This window comes from Leptonychotes weddellii, chromosome 5 (assembly GCF_054177405.1).
Source record: "Leptonychotes weddellii isolate Sample4059 chromosome 5, ASM5417740v2, whole genome shotgun sequence".
Classification (NCBI taxonomy): Eukaryota; Metazoa; Chordata; class Mammalia; order Carnivora; family Phocidae; genus Leptonychotes; species Leptonychotes weddellii.
In genome coordinates, this window is record NC_138373.1 from 141325072 (window position 1) to 141345992 (window position 20921).

A 20921-nucleotide genomic window follows, 5' to 3' on the forward strand; every position below is an offset into this window, starting at 1 on the left:
TGAATTTCTAGATACTCCCAGTCTTAACAGATGTTTATCCACCAAAAAGAGTAATTCTACCATCAACCATTCTGCTAGGTTTTAAGGTCAGGAGGTGCTGATGTCCAGGTGGATTTTTCCTAAAGCTATGAAGGACATGTAGACCTCTCTTTCATAGTTGCTATAGCAGGGAGGTCTCCAAATCTACATGTCCACATGGAATGAATGGTCTTATGGTCCTCATCTGATGGATTCTGGTTATATCTTCTGTAGTCTGATTTAGGTCCATAATCATCCATCCGGGTTGCTTCACTACTAGATTGGTTAAATCCAATCTATTTTCTGCTTGATTGTATTCCATTTTCTCTTTTCTCATTCCAATGTTTGTAGCTATTTAGATAATATCTGATTGTATTCTGTGTGTTTCTGTAGTTCTGCTGACATAGTCTTTAATGACAGTTAATAATTGTTTTGCTATGAAGGACCCTTTTATTATCCCCTTCCATGGATTTTGGAAGACTATGGGGGGAAGAAAAAAGGGCAACATTTAATAAATGATAATTACTGATCACTTTCTTTTGGCTGACCAAAGGCAAATTTAACTTCCTGTCAGAGATTCTTATTTGCATGAGCTAATCCATGCTACAAAATAGATTGATAGAATTCCAATCAAAAGGAAAATTGTTTATTTGTAGCCCGATCAGTGCATATGCCTAACATCTGTTAGGCTTTTTGGCAAATGAAATCATTTCTCAGATACTCATCGTTTCCTTTGTAGGTATCAGGTGGTGGACCACAACTCAGTCTTAAAAATTTATGTTTTCCTTCCTTTCTCAATGGCTGCTTATTCATTCTTTCCATCTTCTGGGGACCTTTGTTATTCATTGCCTTCACCCCTCACATCTCTGATTTCCACCTTTCACTGTTCTCTTTGGCCCAAAAACATCTTGCTCTTGTTAAAGAAGCTCCTGATTGATTTTGGATTCCTGTGAGCATTTTCTAGTCTACCCTGTTTTTGTTTTTTTTTTTTGTTCTGCTTAATTGGCGTTTATGTTCTAGCATTTCTCTACTTCTTTCTTCTCTGACCAGTCGTTTGTCACTTTTGTTAACTCTTCTTATGGAGTCTGAGGGAGAATAATGAGCACAGTTTTTGGAGTCAGGCAGATCTGGATTTGAACCTCAGCTCTGTCATCAACAGGTATGTGACTTTGGGCAGTGCTTGACTTTGCTGAGCTTCAGTTTCCTTCTCTGTAAATGAGGATGAGAACACCTCACTTATAAGTTGTCGTAAGGATTAAAAGGACAATGTGCATATAGTGTCTCACATGGTGACTGGCATTTTATAGACTCTCTTTGTAGTTGTAATAATATGCATATTACCCAAGCTTTACTGAAGCATTGTCTTTTCTTGTGAAACATTCAGCTTTCATTTTGTGCAGTAATTCCAAAATTTGTGTCAAAGCTCCTATTTCCCAGCCTCCAGATTTCTGTGTCTACTGGTATGCTATTTATCTTCACCTGGATGCCCCATCTAATCCAAGATTCAACATTATTCAAGCAGTACTCAACCTGTGATTACTTGGTTAACAGAATCTCGGTCCTCACAGTGGCTCTGAGGTTGGAGATTCCCTCCCTCCCTTTTTTCCTCCTCCCTTCTATCCACCCAACCAATGTGCACTGATCATTCTGTTATGGGATCTTCACTGTGCTCTGCACTTAGGCTGCAGCAAAGAGCAAGAAGGTCTGAAGCTTGCAGAGAAGGATGAATTTTAAGGAAGTGTGATAGGTGCTATGATGGTGAAGAACAAAGTGCAGAGGGCCCTGGAAGAGTTGGGATGAAGTAGGGCCAAGTTTAAATTTCTTCTCTCATCTCCATTTTCAATAGATCCAACAAATTCTACTTAGGAAATATCTTCTTTTCATTCCTTTTTCTCTCCCACTACAACTCTTTTGTTCAGTCCCGGTATTCCAGGCACATTGGTCTAGGCTGGACATTCCTAAGAGTTTCCCAGATTTGTCTCCACTCTGTCCTGTAAGCGGCTGCCAAGGTCTCTTCCTGAAGCACAGATCTGATCATATCTCTCTTGCTTAACACTCTTTATTGGCTACCCCTATCAGGATTCAGTGTAGGAAACCGAGGCCACTCTAGGTATTCCAATCATGAGAGGATTTAACATGGGGGATTAGGGATTATAAAATCAGAGGAGGATTAGAAGGATGCACCAAGAATCTACCTCTAAGGTCTCTACTAAAAGTCTGGAGTTTAAGAACTTCAGCCATAGGTGTTGTTCATCAATCAGGAAGCCAGAGGTGCTAATGCCCCTCAACTGCCTTTCATTACCCAGCAAGACCATGTACCCCAGAATGGTGCTGCAGGAAAACCTCACTCCTCTATAACCTTACCAAATTGAAAAGCAGCCAAAAGAGGTCAAGAAAATGGTCTCCTCCTAATTTCCACCTTCCAAACTCATGCAAATGCATTGAATTCATGGAACCTAATTCTCCTTCAGAGTCCTGGCTTCAAGGAGTCTGGTAAATGTAGGTTTTACATTTGGCCTCTGTATGGGAATGGAGACTAGAAAGAGGGAGGAATTGAGGGTGAGCAAGTCACCCATGGCATCCATCCCACCAGGTTCTCTGCTGCCTATAAAAAAAATGCAACCTAAAGTTCAAAGCTGTGTACAGTTTTGTCCCTGCTCATCATATTTTGCTTAACCTCTTCTACCACCTACAATGTCTGCCACTGGCAGGAGCTAAAAAGATGTTTGTTGAATGTTTGAATGAACGAATGAATCCATTCATTCCTGACCCAGTTCTCTCTTACTTCTGGCCATAACTTTATTAGGTGTGATCTTCGTGGCTGGTCCCAGCTTCTACCTGCAGAAAGCCTGTCATTTCTCTGAGGCCCAGCCAAATCTGCCCTCCTCAGAAGGTCTTCTAAAATTCCCCTGCATCCCCCCTTGTATCTGTATCTTAGAGCTTATCACCATCTGCCTATGTTGCATTTAGCTATGTACTCATATTTTTTTTTTTAACCTACCATGTTGTGAACTTCAGGAGAACAGTCACTGTTTTATTCATGGACATGGCATCCTTTCCCTCCGTGCTTCCCTTATGCTTTTCTGACCACCTTCCCCTTTCCTCCCCCTTTTCTCCAGACATAGCCACTCCAAGACCCTTCTTGGAGATACTCCTTTCACTTTTCTTATTTTCTGGTATTGCAGTTGAAACTTGATAATTTTATAGGTGTGGTTAAATCTTTGTAGCTGCCTTTCTCTTGTCTTGCATGGAGACCTACATGCCAATTTTTTCTTATCCTAACACATTTTTCCTGTTTTACTCCTAGGCAGTAATACACAATAAACCTAAAAGGGGAAGATCCTTAGAAGGAAAGAGGAAAAATTTTAAATTTCTTTTCAGATTTTTAGTGGAATTCACAATATGTTCAGTGTTCTGGTTCTAGGCCTTGACAATAGAAACTGTATTAGTGGAACATTCCAGACATTATCACATTCATAGTTGGGATTCTGAGGTATAAAGACAGAGTCATGTGATTTGTCTGTGTTTGCCACAGTGAATTTCTTAGAACTTTGTTTGGAGTATGGGGAATCCTCTCACTATTCTTTTAAAAAGTTCATTTTCCAGAAGTATCTACCTCATAAAGCAACTGAAATTTGTAAAACAAAAACGAACCCATAGTCTGCAGGGAAAGTGAGTTTTCCTTTTTGTACTTAAATAGACTTTGTTTTAGAGCAGTTTTAAGTTCCCAACAAAACTGAGCACAAGTATAGAGAATTCACATATACCTCTGTCCCTATATCCATTGCCTCCCCCGTTATCAACATACCTCACCATAGTGGTACATCTCTTACAACTGATGAACCTGCATTAACACATCATCACCCAAAGCCCGTAGTGAACATGAGGGATCACTCTCAAGGTTATACCTTTGACAAAACCCATGAAATATATGATGTATCCACCATTACAGTATCATAGAGTAGTTATGGGCCATAAAACTCCTTTGTTCTCTACCTGTTCATCTACCTACTTAACCCCTGGCAACCATTTGTCTTATCTATCTCCATAGTTTAGTGTTTTCTAGAATGTCATATAGTTGGAATTATATAGTATGTACCCTTTTAATATTGGCTTTTTTTTCACTTAGTAATACACATCCAAGTTTCCTCTGTGTCTTTCCATGGCTTGATAGTTCATTTCTTCTTAGTGTTGAAAAATAATATTCCATTGTCTGGATATACCACAGGTTTTGGACATTCACCTACTGAAGAGCATCTTGGTTGTTTTCAAGTGTTGGCAATTATGAATAAAGCTGCTATAAATACTTGTGTGCTGGTTTTTGTGTGGACATGGGTTTTCAATTTGGTAAAAAGTAAGGAGCACAGTCTCTGGTAAGAGTATAAGAGTGTTTTAAAGAAACCACTAATCTGTTTTCTAAAGTGGCTGTATGACTTTTGCATTCCCACCAGAGATACAGATTTATTTTTGTTAGAGGTTCAAGGGACTTCTTAAAAATTCATAAATGGAAAACTCCATCCCTACGAAGATATAGAATGGTCAGTGTATGGCCTAGTTTCATTTTACCAAAATATGAGTATGTCATAGTTATTTAAAATGCTCATTCTGTTTCTCCTCTCAACTCAAATAATAGAACTCAAGATTGGTTACAGAGAAATGAGGGTAAATTGTATTAAAAAAGGGCAGACTAGATAATCACATCTGTAGCACTGATATTATGGTTCATTCTTGATTTTTCTGCTTGTGGAACAGCAACTTTGGAAGAATGAGGAATGCAGGTGTTCTTCTGCTCCCCACTCCAACTGACTTGGCCAGGTGTCTGCAGTCACTTGGGTGGACTTCCTTGCTGATGAGGATGTCACCCAGTTAGTCACACCAAGGGGAGACTAGTTCTTTAGGTGCTAACGGCCATTGCAGCTATGGACAGAGGAGTTTTATTCCTGTTCTTTAGATCCATCATAGCTAATTTTCTGTGAGGTAGGGGGAGTGGGTGAGAAAATTGGCTGGTGTGGAGGGTCCATTGTAAGTGCTAGGTCTTGCCCTACTTCCTCAGCCACACCCTATCTTGCAGCTGTGCCTCTATGTTGGGTGGGGCACTGGATTTCCAAGGAACAGCCACAGCCCATTGGTAGCCCTGCTGCTAAGAGTGAAATTCTGCACTCAGGAACATAGGACTCTGTCCCCTCCAAACTTAAATGCTGGTGAAATCTCTCCAAGAAAGTCCTGCTGCTCAAGAAAATCAATAGACTTTCCTCTGCCAGGCAATTCAAAGTAGAAAGTATGTTTGGAATGCCTTATTGTCCCCAAGGTGCCCTAATTAGTTGGGTTACCATTAAAAGCCAGGAGTTTCAGAGATTGAATCTTTGTGGAGTAAATTAATGCCTGTGGTGTTCTATAATTTCAAGGAGAAGGAGAATTCTTAAATAAAAAAGTGAGCTAATTAAAAATCAGCTCAGAGGGATTTTAAAATATTTTGAACTGAAAGATTTTTTCTCCAATCATATTAAAAACAATTCCACAAATAAACGCTGAATACCCATATATACCAGACATTGTAGTAAGCTGAGAGGTTAAAAAGACAAGATACTCTTACATCCCTCAGGGAACACAGAATCTAGTAGAAGAGTCAGACACACAGAGGAGCCCAGTCTCACTATAACCATTTATTTGAGTGTGTCCAGGGAGAGTTCATCTCTGGGGATACAAAGGTAAATAAAACTTAGGACTAGGACTTTCCTGAAGGAATCTGCCAAGAAGATAGAATACCATGTGACCAGTGCCATAATGTAGAAATGGTTAATTCTAGCATGTAGGGAATGCATGTCTAGAAATGCTTCAAGGAGGAGGGAGATGCTTGAGTTGGGTCTCAGACAGTAAGAGTTCAGGAAGAGGAGGGCAGGAAGAAGAAATTCTAAGCAATGGAAAAAGCTTGTGTCAGGACCCTGGAATTTTAAATAGCTTGGCATGTTCTGGAGCTCTGAGTATTAGGGCATGGATGATTGGGAGGAATCAAATGAGGATGTGTGAGTTAAGGAGTACCCTTCATCCTGCATATGGTAAGAAACAGGGAAGAGTTTTCGGTGGGAGAGGGCATGATGGTGTTTTCACTTAAAAGTCCTCAGGTAGCTGTGCGGGATGGATTGGACAGAGTGAGATGCAAGTCAGGAAAGCTGCTTGTGATACCATCACATTAGCCCAGGGGAGAATTGGTAATGAGACTGGGGTTGTGGCAGTGGGGAGCTGATGGAAGAAATGTTTCGGAGGGAGTAGGAGCAAGAAGAGTGAAAGAATGATGCCTGGGGGTGGGGATCCCTGGGTGTCTCAGTCGGTTAAGCGCTGGACTCTTGATTTTGGCTCAGGTCATAATCTCAGGGTTGTGAGATCGAGCCCTGCATCAGGCTCCACACTCAATGAGCCAGTCTGCTTGAGATTCTCTCTCCCTCTCTCTCTGCCCCTCCCTCTGCTTGCTCTTTTGCTCTCTCTAAATAAATCTTAAAAAAAGAATGATGCTGAGATTTCTAGGTACCCTATAGAGTAGCCAAAATAGTCTTCCACATAAGGGTCAATAAATATTTTATTTGAGCAACAGAGTAGAGAGTGATGCTCTTAAATGGAAAAAAGGAGATCCAGAGGAAGAACAGGTTAGGGGAAAAAAATATGTTTGGCATCGAGTCTAGGATATTTTTCCCTTTAAAAAAAAAAAACCCAAAACTACCTGTTTCCTGCCAATGACAAATCCATATGCCTGTTTTGTAGATTGGCATGCTATTGCTAATTGAAAATACTCTAATTGAAAACTATGTCCTTCCAGATGACCATTGGAAAATAACCTTCATACATTATACAGGATTGCCATGGTTATTTATTTATTAGGCCTCCTCTCAGCCTGGGCTAATCAGAAACAGGGATGATGTGGTCAGGCTCGGGAGGATTTCTGTATCTTGCCTTCAAGACCGCTCCCTGGGAGGGGAGAGAAATTGCCTAAATTCCCGGGTTGCTAGTATTCTAAAGACCATTTGTTCTAGTTGATGCTTCAGAGATCAAGGACCTTGTCAACTTCTCAGGATGAGCTTGGACCAGAGCAATTTTAACATTAAAGAGAAGGAAGATGTGAAATGAGGATCTGGTAAACCCCCTGATTTGTGAAATAAACATAATTTAACATTTTTGCTCAGTTCTTCAGTTCCTGTGTATAGGTAAGGATCAGTATGCCATTCTTGGTAATTCCTGTTTCTAATGGGGCAGGAGTTGGCATATTGCCTGTAGGTGCCCCCATCCCTGAATAATACTTTAATGTCTGTTATATGTTATTAAATATCTATATAAACTTAAACATTATACTGAGTATCATATTAAGTGACTTCAAAAATTTCATTCCCCTTCAGTAGACAAGGATGATTAGAACTTTGGATAGATGTAGAAAACACAGGAGCAGTTAAACAATATATACATATTGGTCATGCTGTAAATATTCAAAAAATGTACTGGGTGATATAGCATGAGTACTGAGTACATAGCATGTTCTGGACACTTACTTTTAGGCTCTGGGGACACAATAAGCACAAGAGACCATCCTTGCCTGAAGGGAGCTTACTTCATAATGTAGAAGGCAAATGTTAAATCAATAATCAAATAAGATTTTACAGGTAGAGATAAATGTGAAAAGTCTAGAGAGGAACATGCTGGAAAATGATTAGGGAAGCCTTTGCTTGGATCTGAGGCAGAGGAAACACCTACACAGATCCTGTGGTGGGAATGAGCTCTGTGAGTTCAGGAGACAGAAGGAGGGCAATGGTTGGGGTGTATGTAGATACCGTAGAATGACAGATAAATGGCTTTTTCCAACCAGTAATGGAATGCTTATTAGAGACTCAGATTTATGTATACTGCATATAAATGCATATCCCATCTCATTCAACAGCTTAGTGAGATAGGCATTGTGATTCCCATTTCCTAGATGAGGGACCTGGGTTTGAGGGACCAGGTTTCTAGGACCTGAGTTGGGGCCTTCTAACCCTTCCATCACCCCTAACTGCAGACCGGCATGATTGAGCAAGGCACTTGGAAAGAAGAAGTGCTGAGTCACTGGCCTCCTAGGCTGCCTTTCAGAAGATGTTTGTCTTAAATTTTGTGATGGCTTTGATGGATATTAACAATGATCAAGCAATGATGATAGGGTGGCAGTAACTCTGCCTACTACCATATTTTATAGCTTTATAGTTTGTAAAGTACTTTATATGGTTCCTCATTTGTGGCTCAGAAGAGCCCTCAAAGGTAAGCAGAACTTGTTTTATTCTTCTCATTAGGTTAAGAGATTACCTGAGGTGACACAGGGGACAGGGCTGGGGCTTTGCTCCTATGATTCTAGTTCAGGGCTCTTGCCTTAAACCACAGAAGCTCCTGATGGAAGGAGGAAATATATATGGCTCGTAAGCCTGTAGTCCTTCAGACTTCCAGAAAACAAATTTGTGCTTTCTTCAGAGTGCTTTTGCCTGGGAAGAAGTATAAAAAATAGACTCACTTATGAATATATTGAGCTCCTATTGTGTGCCAGACACTGGGACCATGAAATGATCTTAAATAGGTCAAAAGATACAAATTATTATAGTACAGTGTTACTTGCCCTATAATACAAAACTAGAAACAATGCTATGAAAATACAGAGGAAGATATGATTAAGTCACTTTGGGGAAATCTTCACCAAGAAAATAACCATAAACTGGGTTTTAAAGGGTGAACAGTAGGGTTTCTCTAGGGAGAGAAGGTTATTCTAGGAAAAACAGATACTTAATGTTCCTCAGACACCCTATTCATTTATCATGGTAATTGGGTGTATACAGAGCATGGGCTATACAGAAGGACTGATGGGAAATGATGCTGGTAGATTGAAGTCCAGTTGCAAAGGGCCTTGAGTGCCTGGCTCAGGAAGAACTGTATTTGGCCTGAGCTTCCCAAACTTTTTAGCGAGGCAGTGGCATGATTATACTTGCTGTATTTTAGAAAGCTGATGCTGATGGCTAGGGGACGTCGGGTTGGGACAAGGGAGAAGTCAGAAATTATTGTCATAGTTTGGGAGAAGGAACAAACCCCCGAATTGGTTGTCATGCCTAATTACTCATTGAGGATAACTGTAGGGGTAACATTAGTGAGGCTTAAAGACTAATGTAGAGACATACCAGTTGGATTTTTGGATGCACACACTGGTTTTCCATTTGTGTGGACACACACCTTGTTTTGGTCTCCTCAGACTCAACCCAATTCTGACTTTTCAAGCCAACCATTGATTTATTTTTCTATCTTCGAAAAGGAGAGAAAATGTTTTAGGTCTGTGATCTTAGGGATTCTCTCTATGTGATACGATTTTTGATCCCATAGGATTCTTCTGGCTGAGAAATGCTGAGTGCAAACACATTTTTGAAGACTTGGATGCTATGACTATATGTATTACAGATTATTTACCTTTTGTGTATTTGGAACTGTTGTTGCATATTTGAAAGCCCACCTACTAAGCACTTTGGAGAAATCATTCTCATCCAGTGACCGCTGGTAGGGAAACATTAGCAGAGCAACTTACTCTCTTTCCATTTCAGGCTACCCACTGAATGCTGAAGGAGAATTTAGGTTTTAGGCAAAGGATTGTACTGCAGTGCTTATGTCAGGTCCCACACTTTTCTGGAATATTCTCCACTCTTGTAATTAGAGACCACTCATCCTGGTTTTAACATGTAATGTAGGGTCAGAATTGGGAAAAAGAAATCAACAAATACCAACTGCTTGCTCTTCAAATTATAAGCATCAAGAATTCATTTCTGTTGCCATAAAAGGGTTACATTTAATCTGGGGTAAAATGAGTGTTTCTTCCTTAACATGGAGTTGTCTCATTCCTACTCACCCAAATTCATATAACACCATGGGAAGAGTCCCCAAGGCATCTGACCTGTTTAGTCAAAAAGATTTTGGGGGTTCTCCTATGTCCAAATCCTGGGTTTCCATGGAGAAGAGGAAGCATTTGAGGCTGTTCTGGTTATTCATATACTGGTATTACCACCTGGGCAAGCAAGCTCCTTCAACCTCCTCGATTCCCAGTTACTGCGATAAACAAAATCCTATTCATGTCCTGGGATTGCTGTGAAGACTAAGATAAGTGAGGCCACTTGAATAAAGTCTGACACAAGGTAGGGTTCAGTATATGTTAATACCTTTAGACACTGGTTTGTAGAAGTTCGGTAAGAGATAGGCTTTTTCTTTAGGGAGATTTTTAACTTCGTTTTCAAAACCATTGATGGGCAGCATGTTACTTAAAATTCCTTGATTCTCATACCTCTATAAACAAATTCTGATGTCAATAATGGCAGTATATGGCCAGTTACCCTCTTGGTGATCTAGAAAATAGGTATGTTTTTACTTTTTCTCTTCAGGCTCATTACGGAAAGTAGAATCATTTCAGTGTTGAAAGACTGAGCTTTAGGAATCCTGGTCTTTCAGACTTTATAAAGCTCAGTCAGCAGGCTTCTCTGAAGCAAATTTTCTGGAAAAGCTATCTTTTTTTTTTTTTTTTCTTTTAAAACACATGGCAGGTATAGGTACATAATTCAAATTACCTTCCAGTCTTTGAAAAAAGTATTAAATCATGTTGTTGAATTTTAGCCATTCTCTTGGCCATTCATATGGCTATCCAACAAATACCTATTGTGAACCTTTTATGCATTAAATACTGGTGTTATACCAGTGAGCAAGATGTAGTCCCAGAAGTTGTCCCAATTGTAACTGACTTGGATATTTTGTCCTTCACAAAATCTAATTGGCATTTGTTGCTATCTGAAATGGAAGGTGGTTCTATCATCTTTTGAGAAGGGAGGAGCGGAATAGTGGCCAAATCTTAAAAAATTAATTGCATTAGGGTAAGTGACTGGAATACCCGTTTTCATCGACCTAATTGGTATATAGATGTGCAGTTATTTAATCTAAGTAATTTGTACTTCTGCGGGTTTATCATTTTCATGCTTCATTATCACCCTGTATAGTCAAGCTGTTGAACCTGTTCCATAAACAGTATTAATCTCAATTACTTTGGGAGCTTTAAATAATATTCCTTTATTAGATATATTCTTTGTTATGCTGCCCATGTTTTTGCAGTGTCAGAAACTGTTGATGCTGATAAAAGCAAACATTTAGTTAAAAAAACCTTTTCATGTTTTAATGAGATTTTAAAAAATAACACACACATTTATATTTCCCAGGGTTTTGATTACAGAAAACACCTTGTTAGGCTAATTTAGAACTTTGAGTCCAAAATCCAACCTCATGGCTTGGTTTTGTTGGAGGGACATTAAAATAGTAGAACATTTTCAGTCTTGGTCAGAATGATGGTGTTGAAATTTCAAAAAGATGATTTAAATTTGTCCATGAGACTATAAACTTCTTGAAGGCAGGATCTGTCACTTTCATTTCTGTGGCTCTGAAACATAGTTGGCTATTCTTTAAGTGTTTGCTGGTTGGGGTTGAACTGATGTGAATAATGAAACAGAATTTGGGACTCTATGTTCCAGGTTTTCCTTATTTAATGTACATAGGACTACCCTGGCAAACCATCCTTTCTTCATTTCAGAAATTCCATTTTATTATGTTCATCTTTGATGTGGAACATTTTTATGGCCTCCTGTTGTTGACTCATTTTGGTGGTGAATTAACTGCTTCCTTGGAGCCCAGCCCTTCCTTTTAACCTGTGGTATTCAGGCACCCCAAAGTTAGTTTGCCTCTGGGTAGAGATCACAACAAAATGTCCAAATGATACTTCAACTTCTAGGTAAAGACAGAACTAAAATTAAACTCTGTATCATGTAAGCCACCTGTAAAACAAACAAACCTAGGAGCATTTGTGTCTTCCCATTAATTCTTGGCTAGCACAAGGAAATTAATCTTTTGTGGAAAGATAAAAAGGTGACCCAAGACCATCCCCGCACGTTAAAAAAAAGTTCTAAAGTTTTAGTGTGGAGTCCAATTTGGCATTTAACTTAAGAACCTACTCCCATATCTAATTTAATTGTCACAACCCCAAACAGATTCCTATATATGTGCTAAGTTTATAGGTTCAGTATTAAAATAGAATGGGGGGAGAAAAGCAAGAGGGAAAAGTGTCAACTTCTCTACTCATCCTTTAGTTGTCACAAAGGGGTTTGCTCTGTGCCTCATCCATTAATCTTGCACAGTTTCTCACACTTCAGTGTGCCTATGAACTATTGTACAGGGTTGTTTACCCAAAACCACACAGCCTCTGTCTTACGGGTGATTTAAGAGACCTCAAAGGGAACTTTTAGCTATCCTCATACATTCATCTCTAACAACTACTTCTGTGCATGTATTGCACAAGAAAATGATGAAACGGAGAGGCAAATTTCTGGAGAGACCTTTTAACCCTTTTCTGCCTAAATTTTTCACTTGTGTAATAGGGAGACCAATCCCTGGTTCTCTCATCCTGTGCGTTGGCCATAAAGAAGCTCACGTCCAAAGTGCCATTGCTGTACTTGGGGTGACCTCTCCGTGCACATGAGCAGGTTGTCTGGTCTGGAGATGCCAGTAGATCTCATTTAGGGAGGGTTTCAAGTCTGGCTTCTTGGGAGAGTTGCTGTGGGATGCACAGGAAACTTCCTGAGCGTCTGGTGTCACTACGGGGTTTTAGAGCTTGTTTTTAATAATGAGCAAATAGAATCGGCAACGGGGGAGAGTGAAATGCCCATCCTGCCAAACTTCGGTTAGAGGCAGGGGGCTGTCCTGCCCCTGTCAGACCGGCTGGCTTCTGATGCTCTCCTGTCACCCTGACAAAGGCTCCTTGGCTGGGCTGATTGGTCGCCGGCAATAACTGATATGGAATACTGATCTATTCTCCCCAGCAGTTCCTTCCACTCCAAAGAGGCTCCTTTCCTCCCCTCCTCTCATGTTCCCGACCCCAGCCTGGTGCCCAGCCAACCCTGACCAGGACGCCCCTGCACCCGGGGGAGGACACGTCCTGGGCGTGATGCTCTGAGCCGGCAGTGAAATCCACCAGGCTGCTTTCGCTCCAGCTCGCTCTCTGGAGAGTCCTGCTCCAGACTTCTCAGGGTTTTTACAGCACAAACAACTGCATGTGGGCCGAGGGGAGGCTGAAAAGGACTTGTGCGTGGTGGTTTTATCGCCTTTCATCACTTTGCTGGCCTCATCCTGAGCCTTGCCTGGATTTCTTTCCGCCTAAGACACTGAGGAAGGATCCCTTCTCCTTCTTTTGACTCTTTCTATTTTTATGGTAAGTGCTTGCATTGAATGAGCTGCTCTGCAGTGAACTGAAGGCTCTCGCTCGCTCCCTCTCTTCCCAGCTAAGCTTTAGTGACCTTCTCTCTGCGTTTCTCCCTTTTTTCATGGATCCGTGTCCGGGGTGATCCAGCTAACTAGAAGGCCAGAAGTCATTTGTCTGGACTGTTTGTCTTTTAATGTTTATTTTATTTTTTATTTTTCATAAGCCTAAGCTGCTCAGCTGGGATGGAAACATTAGCACTCTCTCTTTGTCCTTGAAGCGGCAGCCAGGGGAATGTGTTCACGATGGTAAACTGCAGCAGTGTGCAGGGAATCTGTGGAGGGTGACTGACAAATTTGGGCAAGATGAATCCTTGGCGTGCTGAGGGTGCACTCTCAGAATCCGGAAGGGCCGGGGCTGGGCGGCCCACATAGCAAACTATTCCCTCTTTCCAGGTGAAGACGAGCACCCATGTGAGTTATGTCGGAGTCTGCCCTGGGCAGCGGCACTTGAAGTACCTGCGCGCCCTCCCCCTCCCCAAGTCCAGAACGGCCCTGTATCTTGTGGGCTTTACAACTTGGGCAGTAGCATTCGCAGCGGGCAGAATCCTGCACTGGCGGATGGAGTAATTCATGACCTCATTGCTGCTTTTCCTTTGGAGTCAATCTCAGGGTGCCTGTTCTGCAAAGCATATTTTACATCCTCTTCGGAGGCCGGTGGGGCAGTGATGATAGGAACGTTTTTTGAGTTGACAACATAGTTTCATCCTCCTGGGAGAGAAAATGCTTTGAGGCTACTGGAATGGTCAGACTTTTCTAAGTGGAAAATAAGCAGGTTTACGAGGAAGAACATGCATGTTGCAGCATCCACAGGCAGGTTGTTTATTCCAGGGCATCACTCTTAGAAGAGTGCCCTAATTTTTCACCGGGTCTCCTGAGGCTTGCTGCAGACAGAACCACAACTTCAGGTCTGTTGCTGGCTACCTGCCTCTTGCAGCGCATAGGAAACCAGGAACATTTTTGTATAGTTCTCACTGGTGGTTGATGGGAGTAGCTCTCTTCACAAGGGGATTTTCTTCTCTTTTTGTTTTTGGTAGCAGGTGTGTTGAATTATTTTGGCATTCCAAAGAATAAGCTTCACTGTGATAATTCTGCTTAGTTCTTTTCCAGCCTTGGTCTGGAGCTGGTTTGTCTTACTTGATTTTGTGTGGGGTTTCCAGTTCTGATTCATTTCACTCTAGGGAGGGTTCTGATCAAATGTAATTCAGCCTGTGATTTGTAAGATACTGCACTAATGTGATTTTTGGTAACAAATGAGAAAAAAAAAAGTGGGATGAAATGTCTAGTCTTTCCCCCTGTTGATTGGGAGTTTGGAATATAAAGTTCCTTAACTGTCTTGCTCATTCACACCACTTTTATTTCCACTGCCTGTGTGGATTTTTCTTAAAATAGTGGTGATGACATCCAGCATATGCTTTTATTCTGTTCTCTGGGTTCAAAGTAGATATAATTGGTGGAGGGTTCTTACATGAAAGCATATATTTAAATAAAGAGCAAGAATTTGTGGATGTTTACATGATAAACCAGTTGCAGGGTGAAACCAGCAAATAGGTTAACAGCATCAAAACAAAAAATTAGAACCCTTGCAGACTGTAGTTTCTGAATCCTTAAGTAATGTTTGAAATACTTTCAGCATTGTTTGGATTAGCTGTTCTAATATCCCCTCTTTTTCCTACACTCAATTATGGCTCATAGCAATGTTGTGATCTGACTGGTAGACTTCTTGGCTTCCTTTGATCATTCTTTCATGCTTACTTGTTTACTTTCATCCTTAATGGTGTTTTCTTACCTTGCGTATTCTTTTTTTCCCTCCAATTGCAAGGTTTTTTATCAGGTGCCTGGCAACACAATTTGAGCTATTCATCACGATGGAAAGAGTTAGAATCAGCTTGTATGTCATGGAAATAGACTCCGTATTTCACACTGCAAGCAATTTTGGATGCATTTAGGAAATATTTCCCTTTAATTAGTAGCAAGTTCAGTTTTGAGAGAAAAAAATTCCTTAGGCTTCTTTATCTTGCTGAACAGAATGTTTGCTTATGCAATCAGAATTTTGTGTGTGTATGTGCATATATGTATGTATGTATGGAAACATACAGAAATGTACTGTTTACTTATGACTGTTATGTGAACATATTTTTAATAGTTGTAGCATGCTTATTTAGAGAATAGGACAAAATTCCTAAGCTATTGCTTAGCAACTTCTAGCTAGTTGTTGTTGTTGTTTTTGTAGGGATTTCCCCACTTCTTACACCCCTCCTCCAGATAACGCCTTTGGGAATTTCTGTGAATTGGGAGAATGCATTCTACAGCATTTCCTTGTTTCACAGCATGGTGTCATGTTAATTCGTTTGCAGGGTCTCTGAAGGCAGCATAGAAAACTACTGCAGGAAAAATTGATAAAAGCGGTGCTGAGTGGATCCAGTAGGCTCTTGGTGTGATGAAGTCACCACATTTTATTTGTGTGTGTTAATTTAGCTGCTGCACCTTGCAGCTGATTTTGCTGATTTGAAATGGGTCTAGAAGCACCTAGATTGGTGTAGATGCACTCATTCATTACAGCTAAGACGAGCTATCATTAAAACTATGTTTTACCGTTTCTTTTGGTGGTGGTTTAATTTGAAACCTGCAGCTTCTGTTGTAAATCAGTATTCGATGTTTATCCTCTTCCTTTCTGTTCTTTCCTACTTCTGCTTTATGTATGTTTTTGTATGTGAGCGCGCATACGTGTACACATGGAAACTCAGGCAGTGAAAGTTGATGACTAATGAAGAGTTGATTACAGCTTTTCTTTTAGTAGCTGGACTACAGAGTCCAACCTGCAATCTTTTCATGAGGGAAGAAATTGCCCCCAATAATACAAATACAACCTCATGCTTCTGCAGTCATTCTTGCCATTGAAACTATTTTCCATAGTTGATTACCAGGACCAGAAATAGAATCAGTTCTGCATTTTAATTAATGACATTCTAGATCTGTCTAGGTTGGACTGCCCTCAAATCTTGACATGTTTACTACCTACAAGGTCTTTGTATTCAGAGGGGGGTTTTATGGAGTTTATTTTTACAAAGTAAAAAAAAAAATTTGATTATGTGACACAGCCTTTCTTTGGGCATTGGATGAATCATATTAAGGATATTGACTGAATTTTCTGGTGCTTTTTCCACTATGATTAATATAGTCCCTTTACCATCTCTCCATGAGCCTTTTTTTTTTTTTTATAGAGAAAAAAGAGGAATGTACAAGACCACTTCTAACACTAGCTATGGTGATCTACTTTGAAAGGAACTTGCTATTCAATTGGCAACTTAGATTGTATAAAATAGAAGAAATGCTTCATGAGCTGTGTCGAATACTGCATTTTTGATCTGTGCCTCCCTATTGAATTCATCTAGGACTATAGTGACTAGACAGCTTTGCAGAAGAAAATCATGTTCTCAGTAGCATAATAATCTAGCCAGACTGTCATAAATGTTTATGTTGCAAGTTATATCTCTTAAGGGAGATGGCAGAATTTTGGAGGAGAACCAAATCACAGCCCCAAAATAATGCAAGACGAAAGGGGGAGATTCTTCCCTTTATTTAGCATTTAATTCTCCAGTCAAGCTGTTGGCTCTTAAGTCTGAAGATCCAAGAAATTGTTAAAAACACATAATGACTGTTTTAGAAGCCTTTTCGCTGATAGAAATCTTTGACCCTTAATTAGGCATCTGCTGTAAGGCATCAGTGACCTTTTGGCTTGTGTGAGCTAGCAGCCATTCTTATAGAAAGTAGACATCTTGTAATACAGCAGGAATTTACTTACTTACATTTTTCCTGTTGGTCTCCCACTGGGGACCTCCTGTGAGTATCAGAGGGAATGAGTGTCTGGAGACAGTCAAAGAAGAGAGCTAGTCACAGTGGGATGCCTTCAGGACCCAGAGTTCCAGTGCAGCCCCAGGCACCAACTGCTGTGAGACTCAGACTCCTATCTGCTACCTTGAGCTTGGGCCAGATAATCTCAGAGGGCTCCCTCAGCTATTGAAAATTATGAACTGTTGTTTTACCTCTATTTTTTACTAGATGGGTGGTAATTTTTTTTTATTTAATTTTTTTATTATGTTATGTTAATCACCATACATCATTAGTTTTTGATGTAGTGATCCATGATTCATTGTTTGCGAATAACACCCATTGCTCCATGCAGAACGTGCCCTCCTTAATACCCATCACCAGGCTAACCCATCCCCCCAACCCCCTCCCCTCTAGAACCCTCAGTTTGTTTCTCAGAGTCCATCCATTTTGGATGGTAATTTTTAAAGCAATTGATCCAGGTTAGACATTCTTGGAGAGGAGGTGGGCTATACATTCCCTTGATCCTAGAACTATGACCATGACATGAGCATCAGAATTATTCAGGAAAGTGTGATAATGGTGAACCTTCATGAACGGAGCTCCTGTGTATATGACTACCTGCTTACCCTGGGACATTTTGAAATGTTTCTCCTTACCTTCAGTAAAGGACCTCGAGGAGTGTCTTATCAACCCTCTCATTTCCTAAATAAGGAAGCTGACGCTCAGGGAGGTTAAGTGCCTCCCCAGGGTTGGAGACCTGGTTAGCACCTGGGCAAGACATTTTAGTGCAGTGTGCATGGATTTACTCAGATCCTTGTTCCATTCCTGGTGCGGAGCCCTTTCCACAATACACAGCTGACACTTACTGTGCCATTCATTGCTCACAAAACTGCTTTGTGGCATCTAACTCACTGGTGTCCATTATTTCTGGGTTCATTTCATGCAGATTACGTGGCTGTACCAGTCCGAGTGAGTCACATCAAGCCAATATTTATGGTAATTTGTTCATGCTTATGTAGAAATGCATTTTTTGTATTGAAGTTTTGCTTTTCTTTTGAACATTCTAAGAATCTTACAAATACTGGGGTGCCTGGGTGGCTCAGTTGTTAAGCATCTGCCTTTGGCTCAGGTCATGATCTCAGGGTCCTGGGACCAAGCCCCACATCGGGCTCCCTGTTCCACGGGAAGCCTGCTTCTCCTCTCCCACTCCCCCTGCTTGTGTTCCCTCTCTTGCTGTCTCTCTCTGTCAAATAAATAAATAAAATCTTAAAAAAAAAAAAATCTTACAAATACTCTGCTTAGTTTTTAACCCCTCTGCCCTTCAACTATTTAACTGATGATCAGTTTTGTAGAGGGAGTGATATTTATGGATTGATTCTTTCATCCGTTCATTCACCTAATACTTATTGAGCACCTATTGTGTCCATCCAGATGCCAAGCAGTGCAGATCCAGTGGTGAAACAGCTGGATGTTGCCATCTCTGAGGGTGGTCAGAGTCTAGTTATGCTTCATGGAGTTAGTCTTGATTCCTCGCCAGTGACCTTACTGTTTCACATGGTTTCTCAAAGAATCCAGTTGAAAAGCCGTTTGCTTGGTCAGTTTCTGCCTGTGATTATTCCACTGACAAGTTCTTTTCCTGAAAAGGCACCTTTGCCATCATTACAACATGTATCTTCCAGTTTTCCAAAACCGTATTCTTAGCTTCTGTTCTGTTACCTGACTGAACAAAAGAGATTAATTAGCTAAACTTGTTTGTACTATTGTGATTCACAAAATGAGTGTTCCCTTCTTTGGAAAAACTAACTGTTCCCTGGAATCCTAAATGGGTAGTCTAGATAGCATGGTGTCTAGGGAACTAGTTGCAGGTTAAAGACCAAATCCCTTGGCCTTGCATAGCAAGCCCATTATTACGTACATCTCATGTTTGCTTGTTTTGCCTCTTGTTCTGAAGCTTCTATGGAATGTTTCAGAAGCACCAAACCTATTGCAGTGCTTAGAAATATGCAGTGTTCTCCCTTGATCCAGTGTCTTTGCATGGGCTGGTTCTTCTGTTTGAAATGTTTTTCCTCTTTTCAGACTAACTTTCAAGGCAGGTTCAGATACCATCTCTCATGGACGCTTTGTGACACTTACCCTCTTTATTGACCTCTGTTGTGCAAAGCTGAGCTAGGTCGACAGTGTCTGTCCTCTTAACATCCCTCAGTACAAAGATCTCATAGGACTTTATAGACTGTATTGTGATTATTTGTCTACTGGTTCTCTTTCCCAAATAGACATTTTGTTCCTTGAGGGCAGGGACTCTATTTTCATCTCTATATCCCAAAGCCTAGTTTAGTGGACTGCAGATACCCAGTAATCCTTGAACAAGCAGATTGGGAATCACCATATAAAACCTACGGTGCTGGTATTAGCAGCTAGTGCTCTATGTGGAGAACTTAATTTTTCAAAATAATGTGACTATATGAATTAGACTGAGAAGGATAAAGAGATTGGCAGTCATCCTGATGTAATCCATTAGAAATTCTATGTAAAACCCCCAGAAAATGTTTGTCTCCAAATGAGTTTCAATGAAGTAAACAACAAGAATTAAGTGCCTTCTCTAAGCAAAGCATTATGTTAGGTCCCCAGGAATGAAAGATTTAAGAAAAGTCACAAACTAGTAAGGATTTGTTTCATGTGTAAATGACCTGGCTATAAGGCAGAGATTCTACTAGACTGTAGATATGCAGATAAGTCAGGGGGTAGAAAGGGCATTCCAGACTGAGGAGCTGGCTTAAGCAAGAACCTAGAGATCTGATGGGCAACTAGGAGATGGCTTGGGGGGGGAGGGGGTGTGGTGGTGGTGGTGGTGAAATGGAAAATGCAGGGAAAGACCAGGGGCCTTTGGGTGGGGGATATGGGGATGGTATCAGAAGGGCTAAGTGGCAGTTTATGATTTCTCAAAGATGGGAGATAATTAATAGGGCCTGGATAAAGCCAAAAAGGAATCTCTCCTCAAGTTTAATTAAATCAAAAGTCTGTATTCAGCAGGGAAAGAGAGCAGTTGCTCAGTACATAACCACTTAAGACATTTGCTTCTCACCCAGCCCGTTTACCCTTGAGGGTACACTTTGACATTCAAAGTCATCACAAGGAAATGAAGCCAGGAAATCTAATCTGAATCAATCAGTTTAGACCTAGAGAGAATTTGGGATGGAGGTCACTGAAGTGCCTGTGAAAATACTGTCCAGAGTGTAAAGAACCCCATGGTCCTTTGGTGCTTTACTACTTACAGCTTCTATTTCTTTTTCTTTGGCACTTAGCTTTGTGCTATTTACAAAGAATACAGTCATTTTATTAATCAGTGGGGATATGAATGGAGAAGCTATGTTCATGTAGGTGAAAGAGTAGCTTATTAAAAAACTGTAATCAGTTCCATTCATCCCCAAGGTAGGATTTCTGCTCTGCCTCTTCCCACTTTCCTTTTTTTCTAAAAGAATCAGGGAACATATGTTTAGGGAGTGGTAAGTTAAGTTTTGTGCCTCTGAGAATTGGATCTTGTCAGATGCCTCTCCACCCTGGATGTAACCTGAGAAGAATGGAGTTGTAAGGATAATCTCTAGATACCTTGGCCAGAGCATGAAAGCAAATAGATTTTGAGTGAGAGATGATGAGGTAGAAAAGAAGCTCACTCACTAAACAAGTGCTTAATAAGCATTTTCCATGCTTCAGGCGTAGTTCTGGGCACTGGAGAAACAGTGAAC

The 20921-nt window shown here is 40.7% G+C and overlaps 1 protein-coding gene across 3 annotated transcripts in view; it reads left to right on the top strand.

The window, feature by feature from the left end:
- The window catches only part of ANO4 (anoctamin 4), a 277492-nt gene that overhangs the window by 23733 nt on the left and 232838 nt on the right, over nucleotides 1-20921 (top strand). For 2 of the 3 annotated variants that reach the window (XM_081822276.1, XM_081822278.1), the window contains exon 1: nucleotides 12809-13297. The exons of the other annotated variant lie outside the window; for it this stretch is intronic. The gene's annotated coding sequence lies outside the window, so the exon portion shown is untranslated. Of the gene's footprint in view, nucleotides 1-12808; nucleotides 13298-20921 lie in introns of those variants that run through there. 3 annotated transcript variants of the gene reach the window in all.